This window comes from Octopus sinensis, linkage group LG11, assembly GCF_006345805.1.
Source record: "Octopus sinensis linkage group LG11, ASM634580v1, whole genome shotgun sequence".
NCBI classification, from domain to species: Eukaryota; Metazoa; Mollusca; class Cephalopoda; order Octopoda; family Octopodidae; genus Octopus; species Octopus sinensis.
This window is the reverse complement of record NC_043007.1, coordinates 69947062-69970591: the sequence shown is the minus strand read 5'-3', so window position 1 is coordinate 69970591 and position 23530 is coordinate 69947062. Positions and strand designations below refer to the sequence as shown.

Below are 23530 nucleotides of genomic sequence, written 5' to 3'. Positions count from 1 at the left end.
TATGAATCATCACAACTACATAAAGAATTTTTTTAGCATATATATGTGTAGTTGCGTATGTAGTGTGTGTGTGTGTGTTTGTGTGTGTGTGGTGTGTGTGTGTGTGTGTGTGTGTGTTTGTGTGTGTGTGTGTGTGTGTGTGTGTGTGTGTTTGTGTATGTGTGTGTGTGTGTGTGTGTGTGTGTGTGTGTGTGTGTGTGTGTGTGTGTGTGTGTGTGTGTGTGTGTGTGTTATTATAGGAGGCAGAGCGGCAAATATCCATATAAGTCTGCCAGACACAGTTTAAAATAATTTGTACGTCAGAGGCTCTTCTCAGATTTGGTCCAGAAAGTTCTAATAAATATACTGGTTGCTGTCAGAATTTTGCGTTCATTTTCTTTGCTGGCTTCAAAGCCGTGAAAATTTGTGCCTTAAGGTTGACTTACACTCCATGGAGATGTATTCAAACTGAATACCTCGAAGCTTTTTACTACAATCCGGTGACAACCTAATCTTTTGTTTCAAAATACCAACATTAAATTAGTTTTTTTTTTAAAAAGTGAGTATCTTTTCAACCAAACAAACTTTCCATTCATTCACTTAAATACCTTTATGTTACTTTTCTGGCTTGTAATTTCAATACACACACACACACATTCACACACACACACACACACACACACATACACACACACACACACACACACACGGTACATCTTTTCATTTCACCCCGTCATCCGTTAATTTCATCTTGCTGGCGTTGTTAATATTAATCGATTTAGTAGTTATAAAAAAATTTTTGTTCAAATTTTTACATCATTAACTTCCGTTTTTTATTCCATTTCGTCAACCCTGAATTTCGTCTTAGTTACCGAGAACAACAGCTTTACTTGTTTTGTCATGAATCTGAAGAAGCAAAGTAAAAAAACAAAAATTACACATTGAATCTTAGAACACACTTCTTTTCATTTCATTAAGCGCAGTTACATTCCATAATGCTTAATTTGAATCATCACAGAATCGTATTTCTTCAAACATCAACAGCCTTCAGCATTGAAGGTGTTCTCTTATTTGTTCTGTTTGACTATTGTTAAAGGCAACTATTTAAAGAAGACACAAAGAAAAATACTGATGCGATCTGTTATTTCCTCGACTCTCTTAGAAAATTCAGTCATAAAAATTATTTTCATATCAAATAATGTGATGTCACAAACAAAATTTTTTTAAAATAAAAATACTATTTTCTTTATCGATTTTTCTTTTATTACATCTACAACCTGCGAGATAATTTTTTCCCTTTCGTCATCCATCTGCCATTCCAAAACACTCCCTGTCAGTCATCCTGAAAAGATGGTAGGGAACAACCAATTTCGACTTTAATGAAACACACCCTGTCAATAATACACACACACACACACACACACGCACGTTCAGATTTGCAAAGATATCGAGATAAAATACAGAAGAGATTTTCTTTAAGAAAGAAATGTATAAAAATAAAGATAATAGCTTTTATCACAAACAAGCATGTATATTTGCATGTGTGTGTGTGTGGTGTGTGTGTGTGTGTGTGTGTGTGTGTAAACGTATGACAATGCGTTAACAAGTATTCCCGCTCTCTGGGTTATATGTAAAAATACATGCAAGGTTCAAACATGTATACGCAGATAAGTGCAAAAGAAACGCATACATTTTGTCATTATACCCATTAAAAACATATGCAAATATATGAATATATATATGTATATGTATATGTATATATATACAAAAAAATTCAAAATGTCTTGCATATGTCTTCATAGTGCTCATTTCAATAAACGGTTTCCCAGAATAACAGAAATATCATTTGCGAGATAAAGAAGCTTCTATTAAGAGACGGTAACAAATATTATGTTGGGCTGTCATTTTCTCACACTTGATGGATAGTGTTGCAATATCAGTGTTGTGTTATAACTATCAAACAGTAATTTTTCATGTTTGAAGAGAAGAAAAATAAAGTGACATGCATTTCGTTTCTTCATTTCTGCGTAATTCTTGTTTTCCAAGCACCTAATAGTATTCTCTACTTCACATGATGAAAACTTTAAAATACAAAGAAGCCTATAAAATTCTTAACGAATCTACGTTAACGTAGAAGAATAAAAGACACTTATGCTAAAAGGTTAACAGAACTTCTCAAACGGATGAAAATGATGCGGTTGATAGCCAACAAGATCAATGTCTATAGGTAAATTGTCTGGGTGAGGGAGTGGGGGTGGGAAGGTCTGATACGAATAGTTCAAACTGAGGGAATTCCGTTAAACGCCAATTGGTGGAGTGCCATGTTAAGCCTATAACCGACAAAAAAAAAATTAAAGAATAAAACAAAAAACACCTTATCGTTTCTGACTTTGATTTTTAATAATCAAGGATAGGCGTATGAGTGGCTGTGTGGTAAGTAGCTTGCTTACGAGCCACATGGTTCCGGGTTCAGTCCCACTGCGTGGCACCTTGGGCAAAGTGTCTTCTACTATAGCCTCGGGCCGACCAAAGCCTTGTGAATGGATTTGGTACACGGAAACTGAAAGAAGCCCATCGTATATATATATATATAATATATATATATATATTATATATATATATATATATGCATGTGTGTGTATATGTTTGTGTGTCTGTGTTTGTCCCCCCAACATCGCTTGACAACCGATGCTGGCATGTTTACGTCACCGTAACTTAGCGGTTCGGCAAAAGAGACCGATTGAATAAGTACTAGGCTTCCAAGGAATAAGTCCTAGGGTTGATTTGCATGGCCACAGTCACATGACTGAAACAAAAAAAAAGTTTAAAAAGAGTAAAGAGATAGGCTAACATCTTAACTAAGACATATGAAACTAAGATAAAACATATCGGTCTCGATTTTTGGCACGAGGCCAGCAATCTTAAGAAAGCTGGTAAGACAATCACATTGACTTCAGTGCTGAACTGGTAATTTTATCGACCCAGAAAGGATGAAAGGCAAAGTCGATCATGGTGGAATTTGAACTGAGGACGTAAAGATGGACGAAATGTCGCTAAGTATTTTGTCCGGCGTGGTAACGATTCTGTCAGCGGCTCAATGAAAAAACTCAAATGAAATATTTTACGTGATTGTAGTTACGAACATACTATATCTATTTCTTTACTACCCACAAGGAGCTAAACACAGAGAGGACAAACAAGGACAGACAAACGGATGAAGTCGATTATATCGACCCCAGTGCGTAACTGGTACTTATTTAATCGACCCCGAAAGGATGAAAGGCGGAATTTGAACTCAGAACATAGCGGCAGGCGAAATACCTATTTCTTTACTACTCACAAGGGGCTAAACACAGAGGTGACAAACAAGGACAGACAAACGGATTAAGTCGATTACATCGATCCCAGTGCGTAACTGGTACTTAATTTATCGACCTCGAAAGAATGAGAGGCAAAGTTGACCTCGGCGGAATTTGAACTCAGAACGTAACGGCAGACGAAATACCTATTTCTTTACTACCCACAAGGGGCTAAATACAGAGGGGACAAACAAGGACAGGCGTACGGATTAAATCGATTACATCGACCCCAGTGCGTAACTGGTACTTAATTTATCGACCTCGAAAGGATGAGAGGCAAAGTTGACCTCGGCGGAATTTGAACTCAGAACGTAACGGCAGACGAAATACCGCTAGGCATTTCGCCCGGCGTGCTAACGTTTCTGCCAGCTCGCCGCCTTGTAGTTACGAACATACTATATCATGGGATTGCTATTGTTGTAATCATGGTCATGCTTTTTTTACAGGCCTGCTATGACTGTAGTTGTAGCCTCATGATATCAATAGAACTGCTATGACTGCAATCATGATGGTATCACAACTCGAATAGGACAAATAGGTTTTCTTGAAAAGAATTACTCAGAAATAGTCAAATAGTTTTAAATATGCTAATTTCTAAAAATTTAATTATTTATTCAATTCATATGATTTCAAAAAATTAAGACCCAAAACTAGTAAAATGCTCAACTTGTTAAAACTGAAACTTAATTCTATATTTTAGTAAAAGACTTCAAAGCAGCAACAGCAGCCGTTCATGAATTTGGACCTGGAGATCTCCATTTCTAGCGATTTCGAGGGCCACCTCCCAGTGGTGTCGGGCGTCAACGAAGAGCCCTCGACGACAACAAGACGACCAAAGTTTTTTTTCCAAGGTCTGGGGTCTCCCGCCCCTAAGCCCTAGACCATCACCTAATCACCCTTACCCGTCTTGTTGCTTAACAACAACAGCAGCAGCAGCAGCAGCAGTAGCAGCAGCAGTAGTAGTAGTAGTAGTAGTAGTAGTAGTAGTAGTAGTAGTAGTAGTAGTAGTAGTTTTATATAATATACATCTATATATGGACGTGTATGTGCATGTATGTATGTATATTGGTTTCGAATTTTGGCACAAGGTCAGTAATTTCAGGAGAGGAGGAAGTCGACTTACTTTATCGACCCCGAAAGGTTGAAAGGCAAAGTCAACCTCGGCGGAATTTGAACTCAACGTAAGGTCGTACGAAATGCCCGCTAAACATTTTGCCCGACGTACTAACGATCCTGCTAGCTCGCCGTTTTATATTTATGTATATTAAAGACACACAAACGTAGTTTAAAATAAAGCTGTATTGAATACTTGTTTCTCTACTGTTTCGTATAATAATGACAATTCCTTGGTGGGTTATGAGCGATTGATTAGGTGTCTGCAGCTGATGAAACGTAGAAATACTTGCCTTAGAGTCCGACGACTCGTTGGTGGCTCGGCGGCTCAATGACTCAGTTTACAATGTGTACAAACAATGTCTTTATGGAGAATTTCTCTTCAGAGTCCTTTTATGCTATCAAGGCCTTTACACGTTTCAGTGTAAAGAATCGTGCTAATTATTTTAATCACCACTTCTAAGTTCGCCATTAATGTGTGAGCGTATGTGTGTTTGTGTGTGCGGTATGAGAGAATGCGCACGCGAGTGTTTGTGCTAAATTGAGTTCAAAGATTATTGGAAATAGTTGAGCACTGGGGTCGATGTAATCGACTGACCTCCTCTTCCGAAAATGCTGGCCTTGTGCAAATATTTGAAACCAAGTATATGCACAAGTATATATATATATATATATATATATATAAAGTTAATCCAAGCATGAAAACACAAAGAGAAAACACAACATGCGAGGACGTGGAACAAATATAGTATTACTGGACGCTCAGGAAGGAAGGGAAGGAGGAGGGTTTTACGTTTCGAGCGGAGCTCTTCCTCGGAAACATAGGAAAAGGAAAGATCCAGAGAAGGGAAGACGGAGGAAAAAAATTGCCAACGGTACACACGCGGTCAATATATATATATATATATATATGTGTGTGTGTGTGTGTGTGTGTGTGTGTGTGTGTGTGTGTGTGCGTGTGTGTCTATGTATCATATATTATATATATATATATATATATATATATATATATATAGAGAGAGAGAGAGAGAGAGATAGAGAGAGAGAGATAGATAGATAGACAGATAGATAGGTAGATAGACAGATAGATAGGTAGATAGATAGATAGATAGATAGATAGATAGATAGATAGATAGATAGATAGATAGATAGATAGATAGATAGATAGATAGATAGATAGATATATTGGGTAAGAAAAAAAGAAGGTACTGCATGCAGTTCCTCGTACTGACAGACAAGCCGCCATTATGCTTAACAAACGAACTCTGTTGTTACTATTTCGCTATCAATTTTGAATAATAAAACGTTTGTATTTGTTTGTTTTTAACAATAAAATTTTTGTTTGTGTTTTCTTTTTAAACCATATCCTACAACTCAAAATATATCAAATCAATATGTTTACATTTATTAAATTGTTGCAACTAAAATTAACCCACCGCTATTATTCGATTGGCATATCAACATTATTTACTTTAAGCTGACGAAATAAAAAATCAAAAATGACTGGCTGTAAATGTAATGTTTGGGATTAGTTTCACAAACAAAAGAGAATGAGGAATGGCTGTTGAGAAGACGAGGAAGGAATGGTTATTGATTTAATGCTGCTTAGATGACATGCATCCGACTGGAGATTGATGCGTTGATGTTAGTTTGGCATGATAAAAGACAAAGAAGACCAACAACTAACAGACAGGCGAACAAACAAAACAATTTATAACCAAACAACATTGCTACCTGACAAGAAAGAGACAAAGATTTCTGCGAAATTCATGTTATATAACAAAACAGGGAGATCTAATCTAATGAATTTTCAAAATTTGGAAGATGTTTAATTTTCGACCACTGTTGTTTAGGAAAAGAGAAAAGCAGATTCTAAAATATTTATCATTGGGAGGTTAAAAGGTGGTGTAACAGATAGAGGGTAGAAGCAAACGCACTATTTATAAATATACTGCATCGGTATAGATATATTGATAAAGAAGCTTTGCTAATATTCTTGCTTTCGAGGTTGTCTACAATGTCTCTACCTCCGTCTGGCTAGTTAAAATTAGACATTGAGAAGCGTATGGGGCGGGGGTGGGGATGAAAGATCAATTTAGTGTCTATTGAATGAAAAGCCGTTGTAAGTTCAAATCTTATTGCCTTCCTTATATATATTTTCCAGAGTAATATTTCTTAAAGCGAATTCCGCAGAAGTGGACGTTGCCTTCCATTCTTTCGGGGTCGATAAATTAAGTACCAGTTGCGTACTGGGGTCGAGCAAATTGACTGACCCTCTCCCTAAAAATTTCGGACCTTGTGCCTAGAGTAGAAAAATTATTTCTTAACGCGGGTTTCTATTGTTCCCCTTCTAAAGAACGTTAGAATTTTTTAATGATGTGTTTAGAATTAAGATATTCCAAAGCCGGTTTTGTGCTCATTACTTCTTTCTTTCATAATGTCTGTTATCTTCTATAATGTTGTATGACTTGGTCTGGGAGGTCGCTATCCTTGCTAAGGAGGGCTGAGTTTGCACAGGTGTTTATAGCATCTGTGATAACCGACCGCCTAACCATTGTGCCTTGCCCCGGGGTGTGGCTGACCAAGCTGGAACGGATCCTTTTCCATTTTTTGTGGAATGGGAAACCACCACTTGTGAGGCGCTCCATCTGCTGCCAGAAACCGTTAAAGGGTGGATTAGGAATGCCTTGGATGATGATACACATGTATGCGCTGAGGCTGAGACACATCTGGCTCTACCTGGATTGTGAACGGGTGTGGTCACCGCATGTCAAGTTCTTCCTGTCACAATTGACGTCCCTGCGGAACGTTGGCGCATGGATCACGCGGAGACCGAAAATGAGAAGAGGGGGCGCAGACATGCGCTCGCTCTGTTCTCCTGAGCGAGCAATACTGACAGCGAGGCTACCACTGCGGATTTTTATAGCGGGTTGGTAGAGCACATGTCCGACGACGTCCTGGGAGAGACTCTAGGCTTCGATGAGGAACAGCTTGTCAACCTGTTCGGAAGACCATTCGGGCCGAGTTATCGGGACAACTTCCAGAAATTCATGGCCTGGTTGCGCTACCGATCGGCCTTGCCAGTTCGAGAGAGGTTGTCAAGGCATGGTGCTGGTACCCCAACCACATGCCCGAGGTGCAGGCGTGTCAAACTGTCACGCACACCTTCGTACATTGTGAGGAACTAAGAGGACTGAGAACCTATGTCGAACAACTGGTATCAGATACAGAAAGAGTACGGTTATAGACTGTGTCTATCATCAAGATTGTGCCGCCTCCCTCCTTTAACAAGGAAAGGGAGGCGTCATTTTTCTGCGTAGTAGTCGTATTGGAAGAGACAGTATGGGTGACCCGGTGAAGAGGAATTGAGACAGGCAACTTTATCTCTGGACATGGGTTGGTTAGTTTTTTTAACTATCACCTGTCCAGAAAGATCAGCCTGGAGAAAAGGTGCCTGTCTCAAAGAACGTTTGAGAAAAGATGGACAAATGTCGTAAAGAGGTTGAGAGAGACTGGGACCGCGCTAGTGTAGCCGGTATGAAAGGAAAAGATGGAAAAAAAAAACGGAAGAAAAAACAACACAAAAAGGGTATCATAAAAAGTAAAAAAAAAAAAAGGATAAAAACCGGCGGGTCGAACACGAACCCGAAAAATATATCATCGTGTAATTTTAAAATTCATTTCGACTTCATTGTACTGTGTAAATTCATCCGATTTCATTATATTCGATTTTTTAACTAATGTATAAACCCAGCCCCTAAATGTTTTTTGTTTTGTCCTTGCACTGTCCCCTCTGTGTCATGGCCTGTGTGCCGAATAAAAGAAATTAGTTAGTGAGAGCGACCATCAGTTAGTGAACAGAGACTAACTAGAGTCATGGCCACAAGCAGGCAGCCACAAAAGACAAACTGCCAGAGGGAGTAAGAAGGTTACAATCAGCAAACTATGAGACATAACGTCCCACGACTATAACTTTCACTAGCTCAATTTCTTTTCTCTTACAACATCATTCTATCACTATCTATGGTTTACTACTACAATAAGAACGTGTACACACATACAGGCCGAAATTAGCTCTTTTTACCTCGCATGCTTTTCCATTTACTAATTAATTGTACCAACCCGTTGTGGTTTTGGATATATAAAAAATAATGGTAAATAACTTCGATCACTGTTCTTCTTCCATCTTGCACATTTGCAACAGCAACACTCGTTACAATCGCTAACTGCCAATATATATCATAATACTAACCGTTACACTGGCGACCGCTGATTCCGCCTTAACAATAACCGTTACAGGTACAAGGCCAGCAAGTTCGGAGAAAGGGATTAAGTTGATTACGCCGACCTCGCCAGTACTCGAGTGATACTCTCTTTATTGAACCCTGAAAGGATGAAAGGCAGAATTGACCTCGGCGAAATTTGAACTTAGAGAAGCCGCTAAGCATTTTGCCCGGTGTGCTAACAATTCTTATTTTTTTATTGCCCACAAGGGGCTAAACATAGAGGGGACAAACAAAGCCAGACAAACGGATTAAGTCGATTACATCGACCCCAATGCGTAACTGGTACTTAATTTATCGACCCCGAAAGGATGAAAGGCAAAGTCGACCTCGGCAGAATTTGAACTCAGAACGAAACATTTGTTTCTTTATTGCCCACAAGAGGCTAAACACAGAGGGGACAAACAAAGACAGACAAACGGATTAAGTCGATTACATCGACCCCAATGCGTAACTGGTACTTATTTAATCGACCCCGAAAGGATGAAAAGCAAAGTCGACCTCGACGGAATTTGAACTCAGAGCGTAACGCAGACGAAATATTGCTAAGCATTTCGCCAAGTGTGCTAACGTTTCTGCCAGCTCGCCGCCTTTGGTAGCTTCAACATTAAAGAGGGTTAGAAGTTTGTGAAGATATATTTGCCTATTGCAAGTATGCAACTTCAAGAAATTGGTTGTGACTTCTCATGAACGTTAATAAATGAGTTTGTTTATAAGATATCTATAGTTGGGCGGAAATAAAAGCGATAAAGATTTATGTCGATGTACCGTGAGAAGAAACAGAAACACTCTTGGTATTCCTCTTGGTGGTGGTGGTAGTGGTGGTGGTGGTGGTGATGGTGGTGGTGCTGATGGTGGTGGTGGTGCTGATGATGGTGGTGGTGGCGGCGGTGGTGATGGCGGTGGCGGTGGCCGGGGGCGGTGGTGGTGGTGGTGGTAGTGGTGGTGGTGTCCGTCGTCGTTGTCGTTGTCATTTAGAATTACACCTCAATAATTTCTGCCTCAATTCTGTGTAATCTATCGGTTTCAGTCTCGCAATACCGTGCTGCACGGAATTTTATCAGTGAACAGGTCGCGGTCTCAAAGCGACGAAGATATTTTGACAAATCAAATTTAAATGATGAAGCGAATCTAACAGTTTTTGTGTGTTTTAAATGGCTTATAAACACCTTCCACGCTGCAATTGTTATATATATCAGGTCATCCTATAAGTTCTGTCCGATTTTACCTTTTTTATGATAGTATTTTAGAATGTCTAATGAAATTAGAAATTATTTTTATGCATTTTTTATACACTTAAACTAATTAAATATTATTTCACAGGATAATAGAATCAAAATTTCTTTGATTAAAACCCTTTCTAACATGGAAGTATCCAAAGAGCATTTGAGGTACATAATGCTTTATGAGTACAAAAAAAGGAAACTCTGCAGCCGAAGCAACTCGAAACATATACTCAGTTTATGGGAAAGAATGCTTGAATGAAAGAACTTGCAGAAGAGAGTTTGCAAAATTCAGAAGTGGAGATTTCAGCCTTGAAGATGAAGATCAAACAGGACATCCAGTTGAGTTTGATGATAAGCTTTTTGAGGCATTACTTGAAGAAAATCATGCATTATCAGTTGAAGAATTGATAATAAAGCTTAGTTCAAACCATTCAACTGTTCATCGTCATCTTCAACAACTTGGAAAGGTTCCTAAACTTGGAAAATTGGTGCCTCATGAATTGTCCGAAAACAACCGCAAATCCTGATTTGACATCTGCTCTTCTCTCCATTTTCGCGAACTCATTTCAACCTTTTTGGATAGACTTGTGACTAGTGACGAAAAATGAATCTTCTATCGAAATGTTAAACGTCGTAAAAAGTAGCTTGGTAAAAGGGAAAAAGCTCATCCACCACCGAGAAGGGAACTTCATGGAAAAAAGGCTCTGTCTATCTTGTGGGATTGCAAAGGAGTAATTCACTTTGAATTGTTATCACCTAATGAAACAATCAATGCTCAAGTCTATTGTCAGCAATTAAAGCGTTTGAACCAAGCCGTGAAGAAAAAACGACTCGCTTTAGTGAATCGAAAAGAAGTGATGTTTCATCAGAAAAATGCGCAACCCCACACTGCAAAGATCACATCACAGAAGATCGAAGAGCTTGGTTGGAAAGAGTTCCTCATCCACCTTATTCTCCTGACCTTGCTCCTTCAGACTACTATTTGTTTCGTAGTTTTCAGAATCATTTGGGGGACATAACTTTCGCGAGCCAGGAGGAGATCGAAACTGACATTTCAGAGTTCGCTTTGAAGCCAAAAGAGTTTTAAATTGACGGGATTTAAAAGCTTGTAAATAGATCGAAGGAAGTCGTAGATAATCGGGGAAAGTACATTGATGATTAAATTTCAATTAAATAACATTTGGTCATTTGTTTTCTTTATTAAAAATTCGGACAGAACTTATGGGCTGACCTGATATATATATATATATATACGCATATATATATATATATATATATATATATATAGAGAGAGAGAGAGAGAGAGAGAGAGAGATTTATATATATATATATATATACATACATATATGCTTATATATATATATACACATATATATATACACACACTTATATATATAATATACATGGGAAAAGCTATCTATATTTTGTTTTGTTTATTCTTTATTCCTTGTGCTTTCAGTTAGTCATTCTAAATTAAGATAAATCTTCAGTCACAATGACATCATTTCATTTCCCAGGTGATATCATTTATCCTACATTTCAACAGCAACAATATATGTCAGTAATCTTTAATATCTCGCCATGATATCACTGAATACAGTATAATAGAACCGATACGATGCTAAATAATTTATCATTATTCTCCAAGTGTTATGAATATTTCGAGCTTTCTCCCTATATTTGACAGATCTCATATACCTTGATATAATTTATTGCTTCGTTTTTCAAGTGGAATTGCTTATATGCATTTTATTTGTGAAATAAAACGCTTCATATATCATATGTTTATTAGGACCGAGAAGAATTTTTGTTACGCTGCATTCTAAACAAACAAACAATGAGTAAATAAACCGTTGATATGAGAGTTAAATCTAATTAAGACATGACAAGATGTTGTGACGTTCATTACTTGTCTCTTCTATCATTAGTAACAAAGAGAAGCGAGACAATGTGGCTATATCCCTAATCTAAACTGAGTATTTATATCGTGCCTGTGGCGCTCGTCTAAGTTATTGTTTAGCCTCAAGTCAGCACTTTCCAAATCCATCTTTTAAAAGACAGAAAATAATTGCTCAGCTAACTTACTTACTGTACAGTCATAGACTGTCTCCATAAGTTTACACAGAAGAGAATCGAACTTTATTCATATGTAATAAATCTTAAGAAACAGCTTAAAACAAGTGTATCACTAAGAAATATAGTAGGACAACAGTCAAACAATCTTTATGTAAGATTTATGAACTTCCAGATTCAAAACTCAGCTACTGGAAACGATTTCTTCAAACCGTTTTTCGGCGTCAATTTGACTATAATGGCAGTTGTACAGTTGTGGAATATTTTAACACAACATTGCAAAACAAACGAAGCAATTTTCACATCGATACACTGTTTCGTTCCTATTTACACATCGAACATAAACCTCTATGGATAGGCGAAGAACTGTACCTAACAATTTACCAAAAATCTTGTAGACAATCCAAAGGCCTAAACTCAATTTCTCAAACCAATGTCAGACACCCACTGGCCATTGTTTAATTCATAAAGAATTATCGTAAAATCGAAAGTATTTTCAAGCATATATAATGCAGTCTATTGTAGGACATCGACCCGAATATTATGGTCTGTTATATAACACATCCGCTGCAGAATAATAAAATCAGGAGTTATTTTATTTTTATTTCGTTAAGTATCGCATCGTATTACAGCCTTTGGCAATCCTGGAAATAAAGTAGGAATTTGTGAACTCTTGTGACACTCCTATAGATATTGATTGAGAAATCGTCAACTCCCAACGGGCTAAAGTAGTTTCTTCCCAACTTAATGGATCTTCTGTACCCTGAAAGATGGTTGCATAATTTTCAGTTATTCATCAACGTTCAACGTCCTTTCTTTCTTATGCTTTACACATACGATACAGAAAACATGAAAATATTTTACGTCTTTGGCATGCCAAACAGATGAATAGATGCTCAGCGTATTACAATGGCATAGGGGAATATGTGACGTATTTTGTAATGTTTTTTCGAGGTCAATCAAATTTCGGTAACTAATCAATTTTTTTATGCTTTTCTGAAACTTTTTGTTTCTATATTGTCATGTTACTTCATGTTAATATTTACATAGGTGGGGAAGAAGTACTCAGTACATGAATTTATATATCAGGTTGAGTAAAAAGTAAGCAACGTTTGGAACCATGAAGAATTTGTACCGGATTTTTGCAGAGTTTTGAATTTTTTAAAAGCATTGTTTGCAATTGAGTGATAATATAGACATAGACTTTCCCAAATGCATCAATAAATTAACATTGATATTTTTTTCACCGTTGTTACAATCATCTGAAATGGAACTGTCAAAGCGCGATATTCGAGCAATTTTGCTATTCAACTTCAAAAAAGGACGTAAGCAGCTGAAACTGCTCACGATACAAAACATTTGGTGAGGAAATGTTCAGTGAGTGATCAGTTTGAAAATGGTTTAAATGATTTCCCAGTAGAGACCTGAGCCTTGAAGATGGTGAGTGTAGTGGACGCCCATCTGTCATCGATGACGGTCAATTAAAGACTGTCATTGAGAAAGATCCACGTAAAACCACTCGAGAACTGGCAAAAGAACTTCAAGTTAGCCAGAAAACTGCCTGCAACCATTTGCATGCTATCGGAAGATCAAAAAGCTCGACAAATGAAAAGCAGAAAACGCGCAGATATGAAATTTGCTCGTCGCTTCTTCTCTGTAACCAGACCGATCCATTTCTCGACCGTATTGTAACATGCAATGAAAAGTGGATTCTGTACAATAATAAAAAATGTTCTTCGCAGTGGTTGGAACAAAATGAAGCACCGAAAACCTTCCCTAAACCCGAGCTCTTCAAAAAGAAGGTTATGATGACTGTTTGGTGGTGTACTACTGGATTCATCCACTATAACTTCTTAAAACCCGGAAAATCCATTACTGCAGAAATACATTGCCATGAAATTGCCAAAACGAAGGGAAAACTGCTACTCCTCCGTCCCAGACTGGTCAACAGAAGAGGACCAATCATTCTCCATGACAATGCTCGACCACGCGTTTCACTAATGACTCTCCAGATGTTGAGGGAACTTGGCTACGAAGTTCTTCCTCACCCAGCTTGTCCCCCAGACCTTTCTCCTACCGACTACCACTTTTTCAAACTTTATTTTAATAATAATAATAATAATAATAATAATGATAATGATAATGATAATGATAATAATAATAATAATAATAATAATAATAATAATGATAATAATAATAATAATAATAATAATAATAATAATAATAACAGCAACAACAACAACATCGAAAAATACCTTAGGAATGAGAACCCAGTTTCGAAATTTCCCCCAGACACCTGATGAAGGCTGGTGGGTATATCAGCCGAAACGTTGTGTTAACAACAAACAAGATGAGGACAAATATCCGTCGATTGTAAATAATGTAAATAATGGATTTCTCCTTCTGTTTTTTCTTTTGTCGTTCAGTCTGTGCCCCCGTCAACGGCCTTCTCTTACACGTTTATTTTTTATCTTTATTTTATACTTTCTCCGAATATTGTACCTGTTATATACTTTCCAGGCTTTTCCCTAGTGTTAATATTTTACTATTTTAAAAATATTATTAACTATTTATACGTTTATGAATTTGTGTTGCAAGATTCCTGATGTGAAACCGTGTGTTGGAACAGATATTGTTGTATTTCAAGATGGTCGGGTTTTTTTCTTTTTTTGCCAAATAAACATAAGCAATATATTATTCGTTCTTTACTCGTTTATTACTGTTCTTATTCTAACTCATGTCCATTATCCGGAAATCTTTCGTCACACATCTGTGACCTCTTCAGCGACACTTTCTGTCTTCGTGTGTGTTCTTGCTCCGCTTATTCCATTCTTTTCTTCTATAGAAGAACGGAATGAAATAAGAGAAGAACAGAACGGAATAAGCGGGGTAAGAGCATACACGAAGACAGAAAATGTGGCTGGAAAGGTCACAGATGTGTGACGGAAGATTTCCGGACAATGAACATGAGTTAGGATAAGAATAATAGTAAACGAGTGAAGTACGAATATATAGTGCTTGTGTTTATTTGGCAAACAAACAAAAATAATGACCATCCCGAAATACATCGCGTTTTTTTTTTCATTTTTCATCATTTATTCTTTAAATATCACTTTTCTCTTATCTTCCATTTCACCTCACATTCGTGCCTGTCACATCCTCCTCCCTCCCATACTGTTCTTTCACATACAATACGATTACACATACGCACCGTCCTCCCACAAAAGCACAAAAGAACCTTGCCACTTTATTCATAACCAGCAAGAACTCTGCAAATGCAAACAAGAAGTTTTAATATTCCAAAGAAAAATACAAATACATTTATAATGTGTACATGCGTATTCACTCGTAATGTGCATGAGCACTTGATTATTCGTATGCGTGTGTGGGAGAGTGTGCGCAATTATATATGCATTTGTTGTTCATACATTAACGTAAAATATTTGGCTTTGTTCGTCTTAAAATACAAATAAAATGTTATAAAATATCTTACTGACATTTCTTTTGTTAAATCTCAAATGCATTTCAAAACATGAAATAACCATTAACTTTTCATGATAACGTGACCGGCTACACATTTCGAAACCCTAATATTCATTTTTCTAAAGATAATATGAACCCAACTGAAAGTGTAAACCAATCCTAAGGAGAATACAGCTCACCAAAGCTTGCATTAAAACGACGATGAATTTAGAATCCGATACTACAACAGGTCACTGAATCAATCAACATACGCAAATCAAAAGTAAACGTAGCATGTGAATATGTTGCTGTTGTTCAACCCTACTCAAACCAGCAAGTCAGCTTTCCAGCTGTAACCATTACGTCCCTTTTTATGGACCACATGTCTAATATGTTTTTTTTTCCTTTTCTAAGGCAGCAATATTTGGATATTACTGCTATTTCTAAGAGAATGAAACATCACCAAGACGAACTCTCGTTTGACTAGTTTATGCTATAGATAAGCTAATTGCGTTGCGCCTTTTTGTTATTTATTTTTCTTATATATTTTTCTAAATTTCAAGTTTACTGTATCTAAAACTACCGACGATAATTAAATACACGATATTATATATTGTGTATATAACTGTTATACCCGGCTTTGTAATTATTATATAGAACAAATTTAAAATATAAAGAATAAAATATATAAATATATAGTGAGCCAAGGAAGCCGATAGTTTTTGATAAACAACGGCAGTAATTTTATTCAGCTAAATACACGTCATTGATTGGTTGAAATTACCGAAATACGACAACTTTAACACGTAATAACTTTGAAAATACAAACTTTTCTCAACAACACTAAGAGTAAAAGATGTTTTATAAGACACATCCTACCAGTGTCCGAAGTTTGAAAGTGTTTAATTAAAAAAATTAATTTCTCGATCTGCCGTTCAAAGGGAAAAGATTCAGGACTTTACTAAATAAACCTCAAAACTATTGTAGATAAAATTAGATTATATATAATTGTGAATATTCAAGTGAATATAAACAAATTAAGCCAGTTTATAGAGTAAGATCCTAAAGGAAAGGATCATGAACCGCAAATTCCGAACCTGAGTTTTACAGAATACAATTGGTTATATTAGCTGAAGTTGAAATTAGGAATCGTCGATGAAAGCCAACTGGTTAGCTTGTTCCAGAGGACTTTCGGATCTGAACCCATGGATAATTTTCAGAAATCCCTAGCCTGGCAGTACTGCGGGGGCACTACCAGTTAGTGATAATCCGTCAGCAGAGCCAGTCCGATATGTTCGCAGAATGACGAAACTGTTCTGCACGCACTCGTCCAATACTCGAACATTGCTGACTTGCGGAGTTATGTCGAAGAGTTGCTATCATGTTTAGGACGGACCTGAAAATCTGTGTCCGACGTTCGGGTGGAGAACCAAAAAAAAATATTGTAATAGTCAGATAAACAATGCTTTCCAAGATCAAACCTGAAGACTTGAAGGATGTTATTATAGACCTATTATCTGGTGGCAGATGTGTACGAACAAGGTTTTGTCTGGTGGGGAGGAGGGAACAACTTGAAGACAAAAGATGAGTGCCAGAAGAGATGCAAACATGACTATCACCACCACCATCACATATACTCGAATCATCTGTGGTTCCAGGATAATCATGAAATACAAAAAAAAAAGCAAAAATATTTTCACGTGGATAAATACACTTCTACTTAACAGACGTTTACTTGGCTTTCCTTTTCCTGAGATATTCTAGCTATTTATCATTAAGGCTAACATAAATTCTTAGGAATGTTTACCGTTTTGTTAACAATGAAACTGATCTTGTCAAGCAATTTAGAAAGCTGACGGATCTAATGACGCAGTAAATAGATTTAGGTTGTTTGATTAGGAGCATCGCTTTGTCACGAACAATTATCAAATAACAAATCTAAACATGAACAATAAATTTCGATTCTGTTTCGGTACAATCACAAACCTGTAAGTCTTTATAAACCATTCAATGTGTTAGCAACTGCATTTGGCAAAGTAAAATTAGGGTGTCAGTACTAAAGTTTCGTGTTTGAAAGCTAAATAAGAAGTAATTGTTTAAAAAATGATTTGTGAAGACATCAGAAAGTGTAATTTCGTTGATGTGTTCATCGATCAGCCTGTTGAAAACAATGAAATTATCAGAAAATTCAACGCTGATCTGTATATTCAATGATTTTTTTTTTTTTTCGTATTCTAAGCAAATTTCAGGAAATAAGTGCTGCTCAGTGAGCCTTTCAATCAACGTTAATGAATACACACAATAACAAACTAAATAATTAATTCCTACTTCCTCATCCTTTTCTTAAAACTTTTGTAAATATCAACGGAAGCAACTAAAAGTGTTGCAACTGCTACAATTAGTGCTGCTATTGCTTCTGTTCTACTACTACTACTACTACTACTGCTGCTGCTGCTGCTGCTGCTGCTGCTACTTCTACTACTAAAAACTCAATTTCAAAGAATATTCCTCGCCCCAGGTATTTCAGGTGGATATTTATCATTTTCTGAAATTCTGAGTCTTTAAAGTTTTTAAGAATTTCTTTATTGCTTTTTCTCTCGTCTGTTGGAAGGAAACGGTTGAATCTATTGTCTTAAGGAATATGCCTATTTTTCCTCCTTGTGTTCATGTCTTTTTGTTTTGTCAGTCTTTGGTGGTCGATTTTCAAAACTTGTTTTGCAGTTATAATGGTGACACGGTGTGTGCTGGCTATTGTTGTTTATACTGATGATGATGATTATTACTGTTGTTATTGCTGTTGTTTTCTTTTTCTTTCCTTTTTAAAATAATTTTGTTAGTCTCGTTTACACGCAAAACCCTCACAACAACACACACTCACACACGTACAAACACATTCTTTGTTTTGACCTGTTCTATCCATAATGTTTCTTGTGGTTAATAAAGAAATCTTTATATATTATTATATTATTATTATTATTATTATTATTATTATTATTATTATTATTATTATATTATTATTATTATTTTATTATTATTATTATTATATTATTATTATTATTATTATTATTATATTATTATTATTATTATTATTATTATTATTATTACATTATTATTAGTATTATTATTATTATTATTATTATTATTATTATTATTATATTATTATTATTATTCATTATTATTATTATTATTATTATTATTATTATTATTATATATTATTATTATTATTATTATCATTATTATTATTTATTATTATATTATTATTATATTATTATTATTATTATTATTATTATTATCATCATCATCATTATTATTATTATTATTATTATTATTATTAGTATTATTATTATTATTAATTATTATTATTATTATTATTATTATCATTATTATTATATTATTATTATTATATTATTATTATTATTATTATTATTATTATATTATATTATTATTTTATTATTATTATATTATTATTATTATTATTTCCCGTCATGTTTTCTGCTTGTTTGGGATTTATTTTGGATAGAAATGTTTGGCGATTGTCTGCTTTTCTTTCGTTTATTTCCTCGTTTAGTTGTTGACTGTTAAATGCAGTTATTGTATGGTTCTAGAATGTTATGTTTCAGGTTGTCCCTTTTTATTAGGTTTGCTTTTTTTATTATTATTAGGTTTTCTGCGTCTTATGCATAACTGCATTTGTATTGTTTTATGTTGCTTTGTGCGATATTTTTTTATTGCATGTACAATTATTTTATTGAAAGCTTTCTCTACAATTTCTTTGATGACAACAATGAACGTGTAGCAAACAGTTACATGACAGTCATCATATACGGTACATAATTATCTGGATGAAGTGCTTAGGTAGACTGAATCTGAATTGTCGCACTCGATAACATAAAGATATTTCACACACACACACACACACACACACACAGGCTAAAATACTGCAAGTTATATTTCCTACAGTATTTGTAGCACACCTAGACAGCATTGTAAAGTAAACAAAACTATGCATAAGAATGGTTCCTAATGTTAGTGATTGTGGTGTTGTTAAATAAGGCGGCGAGCAGGCAGAACCGTTAGCATGCCGGGCGAAATGCGTAGCCGTATTTCGTCTGCCGTTACGTTCTGAGTTCAAATTCCGCCGAGGTCGACTTTGCCTTTCATCCTTTCGGGGTCGATAAATTAAGTACCAGTTACGCACTGGGATCGATGTAATCGACTTAATCCCTTTGTTTGTCCCCTCTATGTTTAGCCCCTTGTGGGTAATAAAGAAGCAGATTGTGGTGTTGTTGAATTCTGAAAACTTTGATTCACTCTCTTGATGGAACTAGTTTCACCAGAAGTTTTGAACTCAATAAAAATTATTTCGAATTTACATTAACCTGATCTTTATGTAATTAAAAATTCACCGCAATTATGTGACCCACAATTCTCTACAAAAGCTAAAATGAAGTAGCATCAGACAGACTCGTCACCATTCGATGTATACTTTATAATTTTCAGAAAGCCATACATTTCACCTTCCTCATTACACAAATCCACACTGCTGCCGTCGACCATCAGACAACTCTCAAAGCTTACACAAGTACATGATAGCTTATTAGCAAAATTACCTCCAACCAGCATCTTTCTGAGAAGTATCAACATCGCAAAGCTTTCAACCAAATTGTTCACTATCTCATTATTTACGAAATATTCAACATTTTCTTATGAACAAAACATTGACAAACCAACAAAGGAAACCTCCTTACAGTTCTTTGACAGCGGCCAAACCACCTTAAAAAGAAGATGAGCTGGACGTCGCTGGACAATAGATTTGTGGCAGGGAAATATTTTTTCCTTATGCAGACACCATCAGAAAGTTAAAAAGCAACAACCAAACGCAAAAAAAACTCAAAATAATTCTAAAAATAAGTTTTGCAATCTACTTGCGCAAATACAAATATCACCATTCACAAAAACTTCGGATAAATTCCTAGCGTTACAGAAACAAAAACAAGAACCACAACAAAAATCCAAAAAGCCATAGAACTCTCTCTTCCTTTCCTTCTCTCTCTCTCTCTCTCTTCCTCTCCTTCTCTCTCTCTCTTCCCGTCTCTTTCACATATACACATACACACATACGCACAACTTCTTTATGCAAACCTGTTATTCCCTTCTTCCCAAGCATTATATCTATGTACAGAATGTATTAAAAACACCAACACTTCACACAAAACAATAATCCTTGACAAAAAAGAACACAAAACAATAATAAAGCAATAGATAATACAGTAATAGCATAAAAGTCATTTTATGAGGCTAAAATTTTCTTTAAACGACGGTGCAATCAACGAGGGAAAATTGCCACAACTACAATATAGGAGATAATGTATCTCTATTTACACTGCAATCAGTTGGACATGTTATATAGCAACACAGGTGAAGTTTCATAAGCTACATAAAGTCATTTATCTCGTATATAAATATCACAAACATTATTCTTCAACTAATAAAAGACGCCATCAGACATCGGAAATAAGAAAAAAAATAGCTAGCAACACGAAACATACAAAGAATTGGTTACTAAGTGTTCTTCAACAAATTTAGTAGAATTGTGATTTCAGTGACCATGTTACAGAATTACGATGGAGATATTTTTTGTCTCCTCTTCATAATAAACGATACGATTCAGAAATATACAAAAGGAGATGCAACAGGCTTTGTATGTTTTCTAATGGTTAATACTCTAGCTCTTCCGTGATATAATTGTTACATATATGCACAAAGATATCCACGTATTTATATCAATATTGTCAAACACCAGACTACGTGCTTTATATATACATTTTTAACCATAATTTTTGATTTGTATGGGCTCTTGACCCCTTTTCAACTATATGTGTGTGTGTGTGTACACACACACATATATATGTATGTATACATATATGTATGTGTATATATATATATATATATATATATATATATAATATATATATATATATATATATATATATATATATGCATATATATATATGAGAAAGTAAGAAGAAAAATAAGCGAAAATGCACATTGGAAATCAAAAAAAGTAGCGATAGATATATACAATTAGATGAACTGAGGTAGGAATAAAAGTAATAAAAATCATTATTGTGAATTGTTAAAGAGATTCAAAAGCATACCGGTTTCGTGAATTTACTACTCATTGCTTTGAATGCACACCGATTAATGAACGATGTCAAGTCTACTAGTTCCTGAGTATAACGATTATGTGTAAGGGAGGCAAGTAGTTCTGGATTTGGTGCAATTAGGGTAGATATAAATCTGTAATATGAATGGTGTATGGGATGTATGGGGGTTAGTGGTATTAATTGAAAGATTAGTAGTGTTATGTATTATGTTATGTGTTCATATTGAGTTGTGGAAAATATTTATTGATGAAAGTTGCCTCTTTATTCATTCTTTGTTGTACTGAGGTGTTCTGTGAACATTGATGGAAGGGGAAAATTAGGAAATTAGGATTAAGATTCCTAGCACACCTTTCCATGTGCTCACTAACCTGTATCTGTCTGTATTGTGGGTAGCGGCATTGTTCTTTGTGGAGAGTGGTTCTTCGACGGAGTTATATTCCTGTTTGGCCAATATAATTATGACCACACCCTAAGCATGTAATGGCATAGATAAGAATTTTCGAGGAACTTTGTTCATTGTTTTATTTCCTGTGAGGATGGGAAGATTTTGGATGATAATGTTAAAAGTTTCGTCGTTTCTAGGGTTATGTGTGGATATGTATGGGAGTATTTTTAAGTCTGGTTTAGTATTTCGGTTGACTTCCCTTAATGTTCGTATATCTATTTCCATTGCTCGTTTAATGTCATCATTTATTAATGGTATTGAGTAATGTCTTTTGATTAGTATTGATCTGAGTTCAAGGAGTCTTCGTTTACGAGTATAGGTGTCCGAAATTTTGATACAGATTCTTTTCGCTAGATTATAAGGCATATTAATTTTTATGTGTTTGGGGTGACATGAGTTGAATAATAGGTATTGTTTAGAATCTGTGGGTTTATAGATGTCTGTTTCGATGTGGTTATTGACTATTTTGATTAGGATGTCAAGAAAAGGGAATTGTTTACTGCTGTGCTCCATGGTGAATTATATGTTGCTATTAATATTGTTGAGCATTATTTTGAAATCGAGAAGTTTGTCCATGCTGTCTTTCCAAAGTATAAAGCAATCGTCTAAATACCTCTTCCAGTTCTCCTTTAAATAGCAATGAAATGAGGTGCTATATTTTTGTAGTGATGATTGATATATTTTAAGCTCTAGGTAACCCATTACAAGGTTCGCAATCACTGGAGCAGCTCGGGTTCCTATTGCAATTCCACATTTTTGTCGATAGTAACTGTATCGAACATGGAATAGTTGTTCAGCTGGATAAATTTGAGTGCTTCGATTATGAATTTGTGGTTAATGCGTCCTGGGATCTCTTCTGGGTATTTTTCTAGCCAGAAGGTGATCGCTTCTATACCATAATCGTGTGGGATATTGGTGCACAAATTCACCACACCGAATGATACTAACAGTGTTCCTTCATTTATTGTCTTCGGGAGGTGGTTCAACATGTCTAAGTCATCGCTGATGAAGCTTTTCACATATTTTAGAAACGGTTTGACTAAGATGTCGAGCAAGTTGCTCAAACGCTGAGTTTCACAAGCAGGGCCAGCAATGATGGGTCTCATTTTGAGGTCAGTAGGAGGAGGAATATTAATGCACAGGCTTGGAGAAACTTTGCAAGCTTTACAAATATGTAGATTTTTGTGTATTTTAGGTAATCCGTAGAATAGACTATGTCTCTATTTAAAATTGGATAAGAAGGGATGAAATTATAAATTAGTTTTAGACTTAAGAAAAAATAAAGTTATAGAGAATTACGTTCAATAAAACAGACAGTAGATGCCGGGGGGGGGACACATTAAATTCTGTTATATCCCTCCACCCTCTCCCATATATATATATATATATACTCACGTATACATACACACATATATACATACAT

The 23530-nt window shown here is 35.5% G+C and overlaps 1 long non-coding RNA gene across 1 annotated transcript; it reads right to left on the bottom strand.

The window, feature by feature from the left end:
- Positions 1-3913: 3913 nt before the first annotated feature.
- LOC118765287 lies at positions 3914-22093 on the bottom strand. Its single transcript, XR_005001126.1, has 3 exons — positions 22009-22093; positions 17933-17937; positions 3914-3925 (listed from the first exon to the last, which is right to left on the bottom strand). It is a non-coding gene; the product is annotated as an uncharacterized LOC118765287 (long non-coding RNA).
- Between the last annotated feature and the right edge of the window lie 1437 nt (positions 22094-23530).